Consider the following 16208-nt stretch of genomic DNA (forward strand, 5'->3'; position numbering starts at 1 on the left):
TAAACTCAATGATAAGGGGCCTCCTTTTTATAGCCGAGCCCGAACGGCGTGCCACAGTGCGACACTTCTTTGGAGACAAGTTTTATTGGGTTGCCCAAAAAGTAATTGCGGATTTTTTAAAAGAAAGTAAATGCATTTTTAATATAACTTAGAATGAACTTTAATCAAATATACTTTTTTTTACACTTTTTTTCTAAAGCAAGCTGATAACTGACAGAAGAAAGAATTCAATTACAGAGTCACAAGCTGTGAAAAAATTTGTCAACGCCGACTATATGAAAAATCCGCAATTACTTTTTGGGCAACCAATACATGGCATAGTACCTGACAAATGTTGCCAGCATAAGGAGGGGAAAAACACCGCTGAAAATTTTTTCTGATGGTCTCGCCAATATTCGACGGTGTATATATTGATCAGTCAAATGGCCTTGATGTTCTGGGCATGAAGATATTGGGTTGCCCAAAAAGTAATTGCGGATTTTTCAAAAGAAAGTAAATGCATTTTTAATAAAACTTAGAATGAACTTTAATCAAATATACTTTTTTTACACTTTTTTTCTAAAGCAAGCTAAAAATAACAGCTGATAACTGACAGAATAAAGAATGCAATTACAGAGTCACAAGCTGTGAAAAAATTTGTCAACGCCGACTATATGAAATATCCGCAATTACTTTTTGGGCAACCCAATACAATGTGATGTCCGTTGGTCAAAACACATATTCGAAGTGTCGAAAGTAGCATTCAAGTGTTTGGGCTTTCTTAAGCGGTGCAGAAAGTATTTCACCTCTTCTGATCTTCTCAATGTCTATACTACCTACATCAGGCTGAGGATGGGATAAAACCTTCATATATGAGCATTAGCTCCAAAATCATCCTTGGAGCTACTTAACCGGGTTCATCGGGGAGCGAAGGTGTTGATTGGGGACAGTAGAGTATCCATTTCTATTGCTTCACTTGAACTTCACAGTTACATTACGATTCGCATCATCTGTGAAGAAGTACGGTCCAATTATGCCACCAGCCTATAAACCGCATCAAACTGTGATTTTTTCTGGAGGCGTTGGTAGCTCTTGCAAAGTTTGTGGCTGATCTTCACCTCAAAATCGACAATTCTGCTTATTTTCATACCCATTGAGCCAAAAATGAGCTTCGTCGATGAAATGGAAGAAGCGCGCGATGAACTTTCTTAACAGAGCACGCATTTTGTAATAAAATTTAATAATTTGCAAGCGTTGTTCGTTTGTAAGACGATTTATGGTTAAATTATAGACCAAACTGAAAAAGTTTGACAGTGAAACAAAATATGAAACGTGCGTGAGCTGTTTAAACCGATGTTACCAAAAATATAGGGCGCCTCGGTAGCCGAGTTGGTAGCCGAGTTAGTAGCCGAGTTGGTAGCCGAGTTGGTAGCCGAGTTGGTAGCCGAGTTGGTAGCGGAGTTAGTAGCCGAGTTAGTAGCCGAGTTAGTAGCCGAGTTGGTAGCAGAGTTGGTAGCCGAGTTGGTAGCCGAGTTGGTAGCCTGTTTGGATTACCAGTGCAGGGGTAGTGGGTTCGTTTCCCGCCAGAAGCCTTGGTCTGTCGCTACTGTGGTATCAAAATGGACTTAAAATTGTGTCAGTGCGTTTGTAAAGGACTACCACTCTTACCTAACCTACCAAAAATATAATAGCTAAAAAATCATCGTTTAGCTGTCATATTGAACGATCTGACGAGTTGGGGTCTTAAGCTCACAAAAGTCGAATTTATTACCCGTTCGAACGGAATATGGTATAGATCGGACCGTTTAATCCAAATATGGTACAGATCGGACCATATTTGAATATAGGTCATATATAGTCCAATCTGCCGCTTGCGGGTCTTAGAGCCACAGAAGCGTCATAAATTAGCTGATTTATCTGAAACTAACAACCTCCGGAACGCTTCGCTATCTAAATATGGATGGCCATATCCAAATAGGTTCCGATCTGGATCATATTTGGTTCAGAAACCGACTGGTCTTATAAAACTCACTTATCTGAGTTTTAGCTAAATCGGGTAATATATGCGCCTGTTGTAGGCTTAAGACCCTAAATCCGCATATCGGTCTATATGGCAGCTATATGTAAATATGGTCCAATATACACCATATTCGGGTCGAATGTCGAGGACCTCAGTGCAAATCAGTGTATCAAATTTCAGCACAATCGCAGAATAAATGCTCCTTTCATGGTCTTTAGACCCTGTTTTAATTTTCAGCAAAATCGGAAAACAAATGCGCTTTTATGGTCTTTAGACCTTAAAGCTGAAGATCGGTCTCTATGACAGCCGTCTCTAAATATTGTCCGACCTGGACTATTTTCGGGACAGACATTGAGAGTCCTAATAAAACTCACTGCTCCAAATTTTAACGAAATCAGGTAACAAATGCGTCTTTTATAGTCTTAAAGCTGAAGATCGGTCTCTATGGCTGCTATGTCTAGATATAGCCCGACCTGGACTATTTTCGGGACAAACGTTGGGAGTCCTAATACACCTCACCGTTTCAAATTTCTGCAAAGTTGGGTAATAAATGACCCAAAATCGGCAGATCCGCCTATATGACAGCTATATGTAAATATGGTCCGATATACACCATATTCGGATCGGATGTCGAGGCCCCAGCAGTGCAAATCAGTGTATCAAATTTCAGCAAAATAGGAGAACAAATGCGCCTTTTATGTTCTTTATACCCTAATGTACCCAATCTAGACCATATTCGAGACGGATATTAGGAGGCTTGATACAACCCACTGTTCCAAATTTCAGCGAAGTCGAATAATTAATGCGTCTGTTATAGGTCTAAGATCCAAAATCGGCAGTTCAGTCTATATGGCAGCTATATCCAAAAATGTTCTGATCTGGACCAATTTTGCTCCTTGGGGCCTTATAACACTGACTATGCCAAATTTCAGCAAAATCGGGTAATAAATGCGCCTGTTATAGGCTTAAGACCCTAAATCGCTAAATCGGTCTATATGACAGCTATATCCAAATATAGTCCGATTTGACCCAATCAAGAACTTTACCTACATATATAAGAATAACGAGACTGTGCACAATTTTAACTCAATATCTGAATTTTTAAAGACTTTAGAGTGATAACAACTGACGGACACACGGACGGACAGACAGACAGACCCAGGAACGTCGTTAAATCGCCTTAAAAACTTTCAACGATCCGAAATATCCGGAAATGGATATTTCGATGTGTTGCAAACGGAATGACTAAATAAATATACCCCCTATCCTATGGTGAGGCTATACTTACCTAGTCATTCCGCTTGAAACACCTTGAAATATTGATCTAGGACCACATAATCGATCGTCTTGACATTCTGAGTCAATCTAACCATGTCCGTCTGTCTGTCAAAATCCCAATAGCGGTCGAACGCGTAAAGCTAGCCGCTTGAAATTTTGCTCAGATACTTAGTATTGATGTGGGTCGTTGGGGATTGCAAATGGACCATATCGGTTCAGATTTGGATATAGCTCCCATATAAACTGATCTCCCGATGTAAATTCTTGAGCCCTTACAAGCCGCAATTTTTGTCCGATTTTGTTGAAAGTTTGCACGTAGTGTTTTGTGACCAAAAACTGTGCCAGCTACGGTCCAAATCGGTCTATAACGTGATATATTGGGTTGCCCAAAAAGTAATTGCGGATTTTTTAAAAGAAAGTAAATGCATTTTTAATAAAACTTAGAATAAACTTTAATCAAATATACTTTTTTTACACTTTTTTTCTAAAGCAAGCTAAAAGTAACAGCTGATAACTGACAGAAGAAAGAAAGCAATTACAGAGTCACAAGCTGTGAAAAAATTTGTCAACGCCGACTATATGAAAAATCCGCAATTACTTTTTGGGCAACCCAATAACTCTCATATAAACCGATCCTCCGATGAGACTTCTTGAGCCCCTGGAACCCGCAACTTTTGTCCGATCTGGCGGCAATTTTGCATGTGGTGTTCCGTTATGACTTCCAACAACTGTGCCAGCTACGGTCCAAAACGGTCAAGAACCTGGTATAGCTCCCATATAACCCGGTCTCCCGATTTAAATTCTTGAGCCCCTGGAAGCCTTAATCTTTCTCCGATTTGGCTGAAATTTTGCAGATAGTTTTCTGATATGACTTCCAACCACTGTGTTAAGTACGGTCCAAATCGGTCTATAACCTGATATGGCTCCCATATAAACCGATCTCTCGATGTGACTTCTTGAGCCCCTTGACAGCCGCAATTTTTGTTCGATTTGGCTGAAATTTTGCAGGTAGTGTTCTGTTATGACTTTCAAAAACTGTTCTAAGTATGGTCCCAATCGGTCTATAATCAGATATAGCTCCCATACAACCCGATCTCCTGATTTTACTTCTTGAGCCCCTGGAACCCGCAATTTTTGTTCGATTTGGCTGTAATTTGGCCCATAGTTTTCCGTTATGACTTCTAACAATTGTGCGAAGTACGGTCCGAATCGGTCAAGAACCTGGTATATCTCCCATATAACCCGATCTCCCGATTTGATGTCTTGAGCCCTTGGCAGCCTCAATTTTTGTCTGATATGGCTAAAATTTTGCATGCAGTGTTCCGTTATGACTTCTAACAATTGTGCCAAGTACGATCCAAATCGGTCAAGAACCTGGTATAGCTCCCATATAACCCGATCTCCTGATTTGATGTCTTGAGCCCTTGGCAGCCTCAATTTTCGTCCGATTTGGCTGAAATTTCGCATGTGGTGTAGCGTTAGGACTTCCAAAAACTGTGCTAAGTACGGTCCAAATCCGTCTATAACTTTATATAGCTCCCATATAAACCGATCTCCCGATTTGACTTCTTCTCTTCTCTGGAAGCTGCAATTTTTACCAATTTGGCTGAAATTTTGCATGTAGTGTTCCGCTATGACTTCCAACAACTGTGCCAAGTACGATCCAAATCGGTCAAGAATCTGATATAGCTCCCATATAACCCGATCTCCCGATTTGACTTCTTGAGCCCCTGGAAGCTGAAATTTTGCATGTGGTGTTTTGTTATGACTTCCTACCATTGTGCCAAGTATGGTCCAAATCGTTCAAGAACCTGATATATCTCCTCATCTTCCCCGCATGCCCTGCACATGCTATCACTTTCCACAGCGATTTTACATAAGTGAGCTCGTAGTCCTATGTGTCCCGTTATAATACCAGTAGCTATACTGACCTCCTTCTTGCTGTCTTTCAGTAATAGCCTCGTCTTCTCACGATCTGGAGGATCCCCCCCATAGGATTTTCGCCGTCCTACCAACCATTTCGCTGTTCCACAGTGCCTTACATCCGCATTCGTCGCCCACTCCCTTAACTCGGACTGCGTCGACACGAAAGGCTTCGGGTTAACCAAGTTTATTGACGGCAGGCCTCTGGCCTTCACCGCCAATTCACCGTCTGCCCTTTTATTTCCCCTTACTTCGTTATGGCCTGGCACCCAAACGATGCGGATTTTCCCATCCTCAGAGAAGGCGTTAATCTCCTTCTTACACTGCAAGACTGTTCGTGACCTTACCGTCCTGGTTGTTATTGCCCTTATGACAATTTTACTATCGGTTAAGATGTTCACATTCGACGTCCTCGCGTTAGCACCACAATACTTCAGGCATTCCGTGATAGCCCGAATCTCCGCCTGCAGGACCGTATTATAGTCAAAACGCAAATTTGTCCATGAACATTCAATTAAGGAACTGGGGCAAACTTCTCACATATCAATGATTCAATTTTAAGCTCAATGATAAGGGACCTCCTTTTTTAGTCGAGTCCGAACGGGGTGCCGCAGAGCGACACCTCTTCGGAGAGAAGTTTTTACATGGCTAAATACCTCACAAATGTGGCCAGCATTAGGAGGGGGTAACCACCGCTGAGAATTTTTACTGATATTCCCGGTATGATTCGAACCAAGGCCTTCAGCATCATAGGCGGACATGCTAACCTCTGCGCTACGGTGGCCTCCACCGTACTATGGTCAGGCAGTGTAAAACAGATCTCAGTCCCTGGGTTCTCAATGTAGACCCCCAGGCCCACTCTGTCCTCTAGCTTTGATCCATCCGTGTAACATGATCTTCCAGACGGCAATACTAGGGTCCCGTCAATCCAAGACTGTGCAGATGGCAGCAGTGCCTCGCACTCGACTTCAAGGTTCATCTCAGGTATTCGATCGGAAACCTCTTTCCTTCCTTCCAGGTTTCCAGGCTAGGTGTTGAACTTTGTCCAAATTTCAATAAAATATTTGTTTGCATGTTTTTCCAAGGAAAATTTTACTTAAATTTGCTTTCCATATACATTTTTGTCTTATAATCTGTCACTGTTTCATACGAAGTACATTTGCCATTGCAACCTTTTAATGAAATTTTAATTTATCAATAGTAGGGCTTTTAGGAAGTTGCAAAGCAAGTTTCCCAAAAAAAAAAAAAATGCCAAAGGCAAATTGCAGCCATCGAATGTAAGAAGCTTAAAGGCAGACAGAGAAATTTGCTATAAAAACACAGACACATATACAAAAGGCCACTTTTCTCATAAGTAACGATGTTAGAAAAAAGTTTTCAAAATCCGTTTTTCCTATGAAATGGCAAATGTTTTTTGACTTTTGAGTAAAAACAAAGTCACATTTGGCCATAAAATAACCTTTAGATGGCATCTGTATCATACCATTTTTAATCCTTTTTTGTTGATGCGGGTAATGTTTCGAAAAACATATGCGTCCAGTGTTGAAATTTGACGCCAGAACCTAACTTTATTAGCACCATGTTTTGTTGCAATGCATAAGTCAAAGGTTAAGTAGAAAAAAAGGACCTGAAAAGGCTTTGAGGTAGCATCATGCATTAGGCGATGAGATGTGATGTATATTTATAAGGGAAACTAGTTTCCAAACGTTTGGGTTCCAAGAAGAACTTAACAAAATGATTAGCAAAGTGTTGGCGTTTCACGCATGTGAGATTTCCATAACACATGGCCTTAAGGCAAACTCTTGTGCCACGGAGCCCTTTTCAGAAAAGGCAAGTGGAAATTTAAATTTTTATTTAAAAAAATATTTATTTATTTATTTTTTTTTAAGTCTGGATGACATACTCTTTATCATGGTATCCACAATACGTTCCATGGTTTTGGGTAGCAAGGACATAAGGCTTATGGGTCTGTAGGCCTTTGGCAAGTTATGCGTTAAATTGGCCCACCTTCATCTTCCTCGTGAACAGGCATATTTCAGTCTATTCTGGGTTAACATTGGAACCTCTGGGTCGAGTCCAGTCATATGCCCTATGCAAGACCCTTTCGGCCCTTCTGCACAGCTAGTTCGGATCCTTACCTCTTAAAAGTATTATAACATAATCTGCATAGCACACAGATTCAAATCCCCCCTCAGTCAGCATCCGTAATAGGTCATTTATGGTGGTCACCCAAAGGAGTGGCGATAAAATGCCCCCCTGTGGCGTGCCTTGTGCCACGTCTACGCCCCGTCTACATATGTTGGTCACTATGTAGACGGGGCGTAGCCTCGAAATGGGGCCTGAATCCTAGGATAGTCTACTGGGTCTACAAAGCGTGATTAGACCAATACTTACTTACGTCTCAGTAGTTTGGTGGACGGCTATGGAGAAAAAGTGCAATATAAGGACCATACAACAGGTTCAGAGAACATCTTGTCCTGGCATGGGCGGAGCGATGAGGACCACGCCCACTAGGGCACTGGAGACTATTCTAGATAACCGACCCATTGACGTACAGATTAAGTGTGAGGCAGCCACTGCGGCTAAGAGACTTAAGGCGATGGGAGAATGGATTGAGGATGGGAGCTGCTCATACCATTGCGGTATAATCCAGGCGACGATAGGGAAGGGAAGAGGTTTTCGATCGGATACCTGAGATGGACCTTGAAGTCGAGTGCAAGGCACTGCTGCCATCGGCACAGTCTTGGATTGACGGAACCCTAGTATTGCCATCTGAAGATCATATTACACGGATGGATCAAAGCTAGAGTACAGAGTGGGCCTGGGGGTTTACATGGAGAACCCAGGGACTGAGATCTGTTTTAGACTGCCTGACCGTAATACGGACCTGCAGGCAGAGATTGGGGCGATCACGCAATGCGTAAAGTGGTGTGGTGGGAAAATCCGCATCGTTTTGGTGCCGGGCCATAACGGAGTAAGGGGAAATTAAAGGGCAGACGATTTGGCGTTGAAGGCGAGAGGACTGCCGTCAATAAACCTGGTTAACCCGAAGCCTTTCGGGTCGACGCAGTCTGAGTTAAGGAAGTGGGCGACGAATGCGCATGTAACACACTGTGGAACAGCGAAACGGTCGGTAGGAAGGCGAAAATCCTATGGGGGTTTCCAGATCGTGAGAAGACCAGACTATTATTGAAAGGAAGCAAGAAGGAGGTCAGTATAGCTATTGGTATCATAACGGGACACCTAGGACTATGCGATTTCACTTATGTTACACGGATGGATCAAAGATAGAGGACAGAGTGGCCCTGGGTGTTTACATTGAGAATCCAGGGACTGGCATCTGTTTTAGACTGCCTGACCATAATACGGTCCTGCAGGCGGAGATCCTGGCGATCACGGAATGCGTGAAGTGGTGTAGTGGCTAATTCAAGGACGTCGAGTGTGAACATCTTTAGCGACAGTAAAATTGCCATTAGGGCAATAACAACCAGGGCTGTAAGTTCACGAACAGTCTTGCAGTGTAAGAAGGAGATTAACGCCTTCTCAGAGGATGGGAAAATCCGCATAGTTTAGGTGCCGGGCCTTAACGGAGTAACGGAAAATGAAAGGGCAGACGATTTGGCGGTGAAGGCCGGAGGACTGCCGTCAATAAACTTGGTTAGCTCGAAGCCTTGCGTCGTCGCAGTTCGAGTTAAGGAAGTGGGCGACGAATGCGCATGTAACACACTGTGGAACAGCAAAACGGTCGGTAGGAAGGCGAAAATCCTATGGGGACATCCAGATCGTGAGAAGACCAGGCTATTACTGAAAGGAAGCAAGAATGAGGTCAGTATAGCTATTGGTATCATAACGGCACACATAGGACTGAGATCTCACTTAAGTAAAATCGGTGCGGCAAGTGATAGCTTGTGTAGGGCATGCGGGGAAGATGATGAGACGTTGTGGGCATGCGGGGAAGATGATGAGTTTTTGTCATTGCCCGTCTTTGGCGTTTAACACATACCGGCACTTAGGTGGAGACACAATATCACACATGAAACAACTAAGGGGCGTGGCATGGAAAACAATTAAGGATTTTGTAAGTAGCACGCAATTCCTAACATAGATTTTCTGTTTATTCCCACCACCACCGAAGGATGGGGGTATTTGCAACACATCGAAATATCCATTACAAACAAACAAATTTTGCTCATGAACATTCCACTAAGGAACAGGGGCAAACTTCTCACATATCAATGAGTGCACTCCGATTCAAGTTTAAGCTCAATGATAAGGGCCTCCTTTTTACAGCCGAGTCCGAATGGCGTGCCGCTGTGCGACACCTCTTTGAAGAGAAGTTTTACATGGCATAGTACCTCAGAAATGTTGTCAGCATTAGGAGGGGAAAACCACCGCTGAAAATTTTTTTTCTGATGGTCTTGCCAAGATTCGAAACCAGGCGTTTATCGTCATAGGCGGATATGCTAACCTGTGCGCTACGGTGGCATCCTTGAAATATCCATTTCCGACCCTATATTCTTGATCAGCGTAAAAATCTAAAACGATCTAGCCATGTCCGTCCGTGTGTCTGTTGAAATAACGCTATAGTCTTTAAAAGTACAGGTATTGAGCTGAAACTGTACACATTCTTTTTTTGCCCATAAGCAGGTGAAAGTCGAAAATGGGCTATATCGGACTATATCTTTATATAGCCCCCATAAAGACCGATCAGCCGATTAAGGGTCTTAGGACCATAAAAGCCACATTTATTGTCCGATTTTGCAGAAATTTGGGACGATGAGTTTTTTTAGGCCCTTTGTCACCCTTCTTTAATTTGGCCCAGATCGGTACAGATTTGGATATAGCTGTCATATAGACCGATCCTCCGATTTAAGGTTTTGGGCCCATAAAAGACGCATTTATTATCCGAGTGTGCTGAAATTTGGGACAGTGAGTTGTATTAGGCTCTTCGACATCGTTCTTCAATTTGGCCCAGATCGGTCCAGATTTGGATATAGCTGTCATATAGACCGATCCGCCGATTTAGGGGTTAAGGCCCATAAAAGCCACATTTATTATCCGAGTTTGCTGAAATTTGGAACAGTGAATTGTGATAGGCCCTTCGACACCCTTCTTCATTTTTGCTTAGATCGGTCCAGATTTGGATATAGCTGTCATATAAACCGATCCGCCGATTTAGGGGTTTAGGCCCATAAAAGCCACATTTATTAACCAATTTTGCCGACATTTGGGAGAGGGAGTTCAGTCAAGCCCTTCGACATATTTCTGAAATTTGGGCCAGATCGGTCTAGATTTGAATATAGCTGCCATATAGACCGATCTCTCGATTTAAGGTTTTGGGCCCATAAAAGGCCACATTTATTATCTGATTTTGCTAAAATTTGGGACAATGAGTTGTGTTAGGCCCTTCGACATCCTTCTTTAATTTGGTCCAGATCGGTACAGATTTGGATATAGCTGCCATATAGACCTATCGGACTATATCTTAATATAGCCCCCATATAGACCGATCCGCCGATTTTGGGTCTTAGGCCCACATTTATTGTCCGATTTTGCAGAAATTTTCGGCAGTGAGTTGTGTTAGGCCCTTTGTCACCCTTCTTTAATTTCGCCCAGATCGGCACAGATTTGGATATAGCTGCCATATAGACCGATCCGCCGATTTAGGGTCTTAGGCCCATAAAAGCCACATTATCCGAGTTTGCTGAAATTTGGGACAGTGAGTTTTTATAGGCCCTTCGACACCCTTCTTCAATTTGGCCCTGATCGGTCCAGATTTGGATATATCTGCCATATAGACCGATCTCTCGATTTAAGGTTTTGGGCCTTTAAAAGACGCATTTATTGTCCGATGTCACCGAAATTTGGGACAGTGAGTTAGGTTAAGCCCCTCGACATACTTCTGCAATATGACACAGATCGGTTCAGATTTGGATATATCTTCCATATAGACCGATCTCTCGATTAAGGTTTTGGGCCCATAAAAGACGCATTTATTGTTCGATGTCGCCGAAATTTGGGACAGTGAGTTAAGTTAAGCCCCTCGTCATACTTCTGCAATATGACACAGATCGATTCAGATTTGGATATAGCTGCCATATAGACCGATCCCTCGATTTAAGTTTTGGGCCCATAAAAGACGCATTTATTGTCCGATGTCGCCGAAATTTGAGTAAGTGAGTTGTGTTAGACCCTTTGTCACCCTTCTTTAATTTGCCCCAGATCGGTACAGATTTGGATATAGCTGCCATATAGACCGATCTCTCGATTTAAGGTTTTGGGCCCATAAAAGGCGCATTTATTGTCCGATGTCATCGAAATTTGGGACAGTGAGTTGTGATATGCCCTTCAATATTCTTCTTTAATGTGGATCAGATCGGTCCAGATTTGGATATAGCTGCCATATAGACCGATCTCTCGATTTAAGTTTTCGGCCAATAAAAGACGCATTTATTGTCCGATGTCGCCGAAATTTGAGAAAGTGAGTTGTGTTAGACCCTTTGTCACCCTTCTTTAATTTCGCCCAGATCGCCACAGATTTGGATATAGCTGCCATGTAGACCGATCCGCCGATTTAAGGTCTTAGTCCCATTAAAGCCACATTTCTTATCTGATTTTGCTGAAATTTGGGACAGTGAGTTGTGATAGGCCCTTTTACACCCTTCTTTAATTTGGCTCAGATCGGTCCAGATTTGGATATAGCTGTCATATAGACCAATCCCTCGATTTAAGGTTTTGGGCCCATAAAAGACGCATTTATTGCCCGATGTCGCCGAAATTTGGGACAGTGAGTTAAGTTAAGCCCCTCGACATACTTCTGCAATATGACACAGATCGGTCCAGATTTGGATATAGCTGCCGTATAGACCGATCTCTCGATTTACGGTTTTGGGCCCATAAAAGACGCATTTATTGTCCGATCTCTCCTAAATTTGGGACAGTGAGGTGTGTTAGGCCCTTCGACATATTTCTGCAATATGACACAGATCGATTCAGATTTGGATATATCTGCCATATAGACCGATCTCTCGATTTAAGGTTTTGGGCCTTTAAAAGATGCATTTATTGTCCGATGTCGCCGAAATTTGGGACAGTGAGTTAGGTTAAGCCCCTCGACATACTTCTGCAATATGACACAGATCGGTTCAGATTTGGATATATCTGCCATATAGACTGATCTCTCGATTTAAGCTTTTGGGCCCATAAAAAGCGCATTTATTGTCCGATGTCGCCAAAATTTGGGAACGTGAGTTAAGTTAAGCCCCTCGACATACTTCTGCAATATGACACAGATCGGTTCAAATTTGGATATATCTTCCATATAGACCGATCTCTCGAATATATCTGCCATAGAAACCGATCTCTCGATTTAAGGTTTTGGGCCCGTAAAAGACGCATTTATTGTCCGATGTCGCCGAACTTTGGGTAAGTGAGTTGTGTTAGGCTCTTCGACATTGTTCTGCAACTTGGCTCTAATCGGCCCCGATTTGGATATAGCTGCTATATAGACCGATATCTCGATTTAAAGTCTTGGTCCCGTAAAAGGCGCATTTATAATCCGATTTGCACTGAAATTTGGCACAGATGTTAGGCTTTTCGACATCCGTGTCGTATATGGTTTAGATCGGTTTATTTTTAGTTATAGCTACTAAAAAGACCTATATTTTGTTATACACAATTTTACAATGTTTTTTTTTTAAACTTTAACTACTACCATCAATAAATTGAAAAAATTGTTTATATCATCATGACAACGCTATTAATTCCGACTAACTACTGCAACTGTTTTATGCAGTATTTGAATTGCTTGAACATTTTTCAATGTAATGAAAAGTTATTTTTACTTTGCAGCCTCTATTTTGAAGTCAGCATTTCAAACGCTGGTTTTATGCTTTCTCCTTTTGTTAGAAATCACTTCCTCCGGGAGTAGCTTCATAAACACCTCAAGCCACAAACTCTAAGTATGACAGTTTTTTTTATGTTTAACTCAGCCCTTGGTATCCTTTCATAACTTTTGAACAAAAGCACTGGAAAAAGTTGTCATTTTGTTTCCGTTTCAACTGTGAGTAGAAAAGTAAAAGGAAGGTGGTTGAAGGGGTAAAGGAGAATAGGAGAGAGAGCAAAGTAAGAAAGTTTATAAATGTCATCGCTTTAATAAAGAACAAATTATAGTGATAAAGGACAAAGTAATTCTAATCATTATGGCATCATCATCATAAACTCTCTGCAATCCGCTACAACGACCCCATAGATGTTTGATCATCAACACAGGGATAATGATGGTGTGTGCAGGTGTGTGTTTGTGTGTGAAGCATGAAATGCACAGTCGCTTTCATATTTCATCTCACAGCCTCCTCCTCACTTTTCTCACTGTTACATGCTGCCATAAGGGTTTTGTGTTTTTTTTTGTTACAGAGAAACTTCTGTCGACAATTACAAGGTTGTATGGTTGAAGGCTAAAGGGGATGGTAACATCCACACATATATCTGCTGGTGTCTCGCCTGGTGTTATGTGATACATTTCCTCTGGCCTCATTTTCCCACCTGCCCATTATAAAGCCTCCCTCCACATTGATGTGGCCCGATCTGTGGTGGATGAGGGTAATGGAATTTAATAAAATCCCATAAAGTATGTTTCACAGCCAAGATGTCCCCAGCCACTAATCTATCGTTGATGACAAAATGTTACATTCTAACATTCAACCCGTCTACAATAATGTGTGTAAGGCTGCGTGTGTTAACTCAGCACTTTGCTGCAGGCCTGTAATCATAGCTGATATCAGCTCTGACAATGCCCGCAATACTTTTCTAGGCAGTAAAATTGTGATAGACAAGATATGGTTGTGCATGTATGAGAGCATGAATGATGCTGACATTAATGTGGAATGAAGCTGCAGGCCAAATGGCAATTGGGAAAAGTACAAAATGATTTTAAAATAAAGAAAATTGGAAAATCTGGGAAAGTTTAGAGGAAGAGAAAAAAATTTCCATAGAATATTTATTAAAAAAAAAAAGTTAAAAATTGTGACGAAATTGTATTCAAACTAGTTTAGGTCTGAATGTGGGAGACCATTGTAGAAGTCGTTGTGTAAAATTTCAGCCAATTCGAGTAAGAATTGTGCCCTTTAGGGTCTCAAGAAGTAATATAGAGAGATTGGTTTATATGGTGGCTATATAAGGCTATGGACCTATTCGGACCATATTTGACACGTATGTTGAAGGCAAAGGGAGAAGCCGTTGTGCTAAATTTCGGCCAAATCGGATAATAATTACGCCCTCTGGAGGCTCAAGAAGTCAAGACCCAAGATCGGTTTATATGGTAGCTATATCTTTTTATGGACCATACTGCGCAGAGTTGTTGGAAGTCATAATAAAACGCCTCGTGCGAAATTTCAGCCAAATCGGATAAGAATTGTGCCCTCTAGTGACACAAGAAGTCAAGACCCTAGATCGGTTCATATGGCAGCTATAACTTTTTGTGGACCGATTTCATCCATACTCAGCACTGTTGTAGGAAGTGATACCAAAACACCACGTGCACAATTTCAGCCAAATCGGATAAGAACTGTGCCCTCTAGTGGCTAAAGAAGTCAAGACCCAAGATCGGTTTATATGGCAGCTACATCAGGTTATGGACCGATTTCAACCATACTCAGCCCAGTTGTTGGAAGTCATAATAAAACATCTCACGCAATATTTCAGCCAAATCGGACGAGAATTGCGCCCTCTAGAGGCTCAAGAAGTCAAGACCCGAGATCGATTTAAATGGCAGCTATATCAGGTTATGGACCGATTTCAACCATACTCCGCAGAGTTGTTGGAAGTCAAAATAAACCATCTCATGCAAAATTTCAGCCAAATCGGATAAGAAATGTGCCCTCTAGTGACTCAAGAAGTCTAGACCCCAGATCGGTTTATATATCAGCTATATCAGGGTATGGACCGATTTCAACCATACTCCGCAGAGTTGTTGGAAGTCAAAATGAAACGCCTCGTGCACAATTTCAGCCAAATAGGATAAGAAATGTGCCCTATAGTGACTCAAGAAGTCAAGACCCCAGATCGGTTTATATGGCACCTATATCAGGTTATGGACCGATTTGAACCATACTCCGGCAGAGTTGTTGGAAGTTATAATAAAACGCCTCGTGCACAATTTCAATCAAATCGGATAATAATTACGCCCTCTAGAGGCTCAAGAAGTCAAGACCCGAGATCGGTTTATATGGCAGCTATATCAGGTTATCAACCGATTTCAATCATACTCAGCACAGTTGTTGGAAGTCAAAATAAACCACCTCATGCAAAATTTCAGCCAAATCGGATAAGAAATATGCCCTCTAGTGACTCAAGAAGTCAAGACCCCAGATCGGTTTATATATCAGCTATATGAGGGTATGGACTGATTTCAACCATACTCAGCACAGTTGTTGGAAGTCATAATAAACCACCTCATGCAAAATTTCAGCCAAATCGGATTAAAATTATGCTCTATAGTGACTCAAGAAGTCAAGACCCAAAATCGGTTTATATGGCAGCTATATCAGGTTATGGACCGATTTCAACCATACTCAGCACAGTTGTTGGAAGTGACACCAAAACACCACGTGCAAAATTTCAGTCAAATCGGATAAGAATTATGCCCTCTAGTGACTCAAGAAGTCAAGACCCAAGATCGGTTTATATGACAGCTATATCAGGTTACGGACCGATTTCAACCATACTCAGCACAGTTGTTGGAAGTCATAATTAACCACCTCATGCACAATTTCAGCTAAATCGGACGAGAATTGCGCCCTCTAGAGGCTCGAGAAGTCAAGACCCAAGATCGGTTTATGTGGCAGCTATATCAGGTTATGGACCGATTTGAACCATTCTCAGCACAGTTGTTGGAAGTCATAATAAAACGCCTCGTGCACAATTTCAGCCAAATCGGACGAGAATTGCGCCTTCTAGAGGCTCAAGAAGTCAAGACCCAAGATCGGGTTATGTGGCAGCTATATCAGGT

The 16208-nt window shown here is 41.9% G+C and overlaps 1 protein-coding gene across 2 annotated transcripts in view; it reads right to left on the minus strand.

Moving 5' to 3' along the window:
- Positions 1-16208, minus strand: part of LOC106089490 (dopamine receptor 1) — a 266083-nt gene that overhangs the window by 1818 nt on the left and 248057 nt on the right. The gene's annotated exons all lie outside the window — the stretch shown is intronic.

The sequence above is a fragment of the Stomoxys calcitrans genome, chromosome 2, assembly GCF_963082655.1.
Source record: "Stomoxys calcitrans chromosome 2, idStoCalc2.1, whole genome shotgun sequence".
Taxonomy (NCBI): domain Eukaryota; kingdom Metazoa; phylum Arthropoda; class Insecta; order Diptera; family Muscidae; genus Stomoxys; species Stomoxys calcitrans.